The following is a 4,485-nucleotide window of genomic DNA, read 5'->3' as shown; positions in this document are numbered from 1 at the left end:
ACTTGGCTGACTGCTGAGGGTTTTGCAGCGATACCCATCTCCTCTGAGCAGGATCTCTCCATGGGCTGGGCTGCTGAAATTTAACTGCCCCTTGCATTCAGCCTGCTTAACCCTGACACACTCTGCCCACGGGGGATCAAAAGCCAGATCAGCAGGGAAACATGAGGCCAACCCAGACACACTCCAGATTCCCATCATTTAACTCAGATCTGAACGAATCACTTAGCAACCAAGAAGGGAAAACACAGAAACCCACCAGCCCCAGACCCCCAGCATCTCCCCCACCGCCCCCAACAACAGGTCCCAGCGGAGACCTGCTCTCTGAAGCACAACTCACCAGCTCCAGCCCACCTTGGTGTCTTCCCCTGGCAAAAGCTCTTCCTCAGCACCTGCCCCACTCCTACTTTAATAGCCTACTGCACTAATCAGCCCTCATTAGCCTCTAAGCCCCTTCTGACTCTCTCCCCTGCTTTGCAGTGGGGTGTTTTCCCTACTGAGCCCATCTCTTTTTGCTCCCTGCCCAGGTGGTGGGATTCAACCCTTTTCCTCTCCTAATTTGTGGCTTTCCCTCCTCCCATCCCTCCGTGCTGCTCACCCACCTCCCAAAGCCCACTTAAGGATGCCCAGCCCTCCGTCCCCTCTCCTCTCTGAAGGGAGACCCCCTTGCACTCCTCCTGCCCCACTTCCAGCCCCACGCTGATGTCTCGCCAGCCTGGTGGGGTCTAGGGAGCTGGGGGCAAAGCCACGGGTGTTTCTCACCTCTTCCTGAAAATCACCTCTTTTAGAAGTCTTCATGGATGCTTCCCACCTTACACTCTTGCCGAACTCGTTTGCAGCTGCCTACGTTGACCGAAGGATCCCGAGGTTCAGGCAGGGGTCTGGACACAGCGTCCGCCTCTGCCTGGCTCACCGGCTGGCTTGCACAGCGCACGCTGCAGAGGGGTCCCCGTCTCTGCTGTGGTCTCTCTGTGGCCCCCCAGTCGGCTGCGTGGGGTTCCCAGGATAAGCCTGCTGGGAAGGACAGCCCCGAGCCCTGCTCTGCCGGCCCTGATGCCGCTGTCTCCCGCAAGGCTCCAGCGTGTTCCCTGCCCCAGCCAATGCTGTAGGACACCTCAGGGCAGCAACACGCGACACGTATGTGGCAGCTTATAGAAAGGATTGGGGAGTCTTTTCCCCCTTTTATTGAAAACAGTAATTTCTATTCTAGTGCAAACACTGTACATTTTACATCACAAAGCAAGAGATAATTTACAGGATACACTTCCATCTGGGAATCCTTCCCGTGGCTTCACACGTCAAGCTCCACCAGCCTCATCAATCATCCATCCCTGTCATGCTCAAAAATCCCACTTAGAGGGAATCAGCCACCTATTGCTATGTCAGGGGCGGGGGGGCTGAGAAATCAGCGTTCGTACAGAGCAGGCGACAGGAATGTGCCTCAAGATCATTTTCTCCCTTGAATGGTACCCAAACTTAGTGATAACCGGGGTAACCATGGCAACTTCCTAGGAGCTGCAACCGAAAGTCTACTAAAACCCTGGAGAACTCCATGCTTTCAGGATAAGGCACTTCATTTGCACATATATTTACACGGTTCAATAAAATACAGATTAAACATACACGATCATAATATTTCGCTTTGGCTTGACAGACAGCTAGACGCTGCCTCTTGGCTGAGGTCATCAGCAATTAAGAAACAAACAACACAACCCGTCCATTCATCCAGCTGGACTCCATTTAGCAAATCCATGTGAATGAAGCAACATTGTCTCAGATGCTCTGATTTACCCCTTGATGTCACCCAGCTCGAAGGTGATGTAAAGGTCTCATCTGGACTGACAACAGCCCAGTCAGCTGTGGTGGCATCCCCAACCAAGCAGCCCAACCCAAGGCAAGACCCAACTAAAACTGGAAGTGCAAAAGCTTAGACAACCTTCCTGCAGGAGTAGCCCCATGCAAGTCATTTCATTTCCTCCCACAAATAAAGTGAGGAAGGTGAACAAGGGTTTGCACAGGCACTTACGTGAGCCCCTTCATGTAAACACCACAGCGTGGGGGTAGGGATGGGTATCTCGGTCCACAGATGGGTAACGGGGTACCAGGAGCTTCATGCCCTCTGAACTGTCTCCTTGCTAACTTCAGAAATGGGTGCCTGTACACAGACACCAAAGAAAGCTGCTCGAGGTGATCTTTCTACTGCAGAAAAGGTGAACGAAGACTAGGGGAAAGCCACAGGCCACCAAGATGCTGAAGGAAACAGCTGAAACCTCCAGGGTGGACACTCGGGCAGCCTCAGGCTACCACACGGGAGTTCGTTCAGGCTGCTGCCGCTGCTGGGAATTTGGTGGACCGCGGAGGAGGGCAGCAAGGCACGGGGAGGGGAGAGCACCAGGCTAAGGCACTCCACGGCCGGTTCAACCTCTGAGTAACGTTACACAGCACTGGGTCTTTTTTCTTTCTGATCGTGCAGGACATGTTCTTCAATAGTTTCTCTGTTTGTGTAGGCACAGGAACTAAGAGTGAGTTTCTAAGCGAAGGCTGAGATTTCCAACGTGATCACTTGGCTCTAGGAGTTGGAACCACACTACTCATGACAGAAATATTTTGGTTTAGAGACGTTAGCTTCTCCAGACTACAGAAGGAAAAGCCAAAAAAAGGGATCAAACAGAACACCATGGATTTCTTAAAACGCAGTGCTTGTCCAGCCTCACTTCCCCTGCTGGTGTTCTGTCTGCAAGCGTAATCTGCGACACTTAGCTTTTTGTCCTGATCACAACTAGATTTCTTTTTTTTTTCCTCAAAAAAGTCCATACAGGAAGAAAAAAATATTCCAGCAGCAATACACACAGTCACGAGCACAACTTACACCAGTTTGGATTTAGGGCTTTTTTTCCCAATGTTAGCTCAAATACTTTGGCTGGATTTCCATTAATCCTCTGCCAGTTTAATTTTCACCTTCTCTTTAAAGAGATTTATTTCTCATTTCCCTGCAATATGCTGTTTTAGACTATCAAAGCCCACTGTCGGACATCTACATATGCCCAGCGTGTCTGCAGCAAACACCAAGATGGAGACCTAAGCCACTCTACCAGAAGTATCCCTCATGACTGAGCTTCATTCTTCTTCACTTATGGTCCAGCCTGGACCACAGAGTAGCTCTGTCACTTTCAGCGGGACTATTCCATGGCAAAGTCCCACTCAGTTTGGGCAAGTCTCCTGCACAAGTGCTATTTGGCATCAATAAGCCCCCTCCTTCCCCCAAATCTGAAAGAGGCAGGCATCACCAGCAACATGAAAGATCCCGATTTCCTCACAATGCTTGCATGGAAGAAATCTCTTTTGGGTTGCGTCTCCTCTGCTCTTCATGGAAAGAAGGAAATTAAGTCCTAATTAGCTCTGCAGACCCCAGAGGAGGGAGGACAGCAGGTAAGGAGAGCAAAGGAGAGTGGTTAAGGCTACAGGACAAGTCTCACTGGGCAGCGTTACGGGAACTGGGGGGAGATCTGGTCTTCGTGTGGGATGCTCCCTGCTGAGACATTACCTGTCCTCAGAGTGGCTGGCAGAGACTTTCCATGGGGATGTCCTTGCATGTTCCCAAGATCCACATGGGGAAAATTTGCAAAGGAGCGCCATTTCTTTGGGGTTTCTCATGGGAAGATGTAAGCTGGCCATTTCAAGCGCCGCCCGAGGCTACCGGGAAGAGCTCTGACAAGGGTGAGAGAGGCTGCGGCTGGAATTTCAATGCACGGCTCCAGGAACCTGGATGCAGCACAAACATCCCAAACATTTTCAATGGATTTTATTTTGTTTAATAAAAAACACCAACCAAGCTTGCATGTATATCTTATATATATAAATATATACAGTATATATAAAACAAATGCATCTGGACAACGCCTTTCCCTGTGGCGCAAACTGTAAGGCATAGAAAGGAGTGTCCTAACAGTCCTATTCTTGGCACTACAGAGCGATCCCCCCACTACGCCCCACCCCGCTCACACACCCACGTTGGCTTTTCTCTCTTCTTTGGCTTTTCGAGGCAGCAGTGCCGGGAATACTCAAGAAAGCAATGGAGTGCTGCGAAGCCCAAGGAGGTCCTCCTCATGTCTCGGACTGGTCCAGGCAACCCAGGCAGGGCGACCCCATCTCGTTGCACTAACGGGCTTCTCGGAGACTTCTCGCATTGCCTCTGTGGCACAAGGGACTGGAGGGATGAAGGGTCAGGCAGATACAATGGAAAGCGGTGACCAAACAACTTCTTCTAGGGTGAGCTGGGGCAGAGGGGAGAGGAGCAAGCTTTGCATCTCAGCATGATGGCAGGTGGGACGTGTCCACAGGCTGAGATCGGCAGGTTTCTTTTTGCAGTCCCATATGAAAATGGAAACCATCAAGGGTGAGACTGTCCTTTACTGAAGAAGCTCATAGTATATTGAGCAGAAGCAATAAACCTGACAATAACAAGAAAAAAAAATGGTGGCATTATCC

This window comes from Fulmarus glacialis, unplaced genomic scaffold (assembly GCF_000690835.1).
Source record: "Fulmarus glacialis isolate BGI_N327 unplaced genomic scaffold, ASM69083v1 scaffold13192, whole genome shotgun sequence".
Lineage (NCBI taxonomy): Eukaryota > Metazoa > Chordata > Aves > Procellariiformes > Procellariidae > Fulmarus > Fulmarus glacialis.
Note: the sequence above shows the minus strand (reverse complement) of the source record.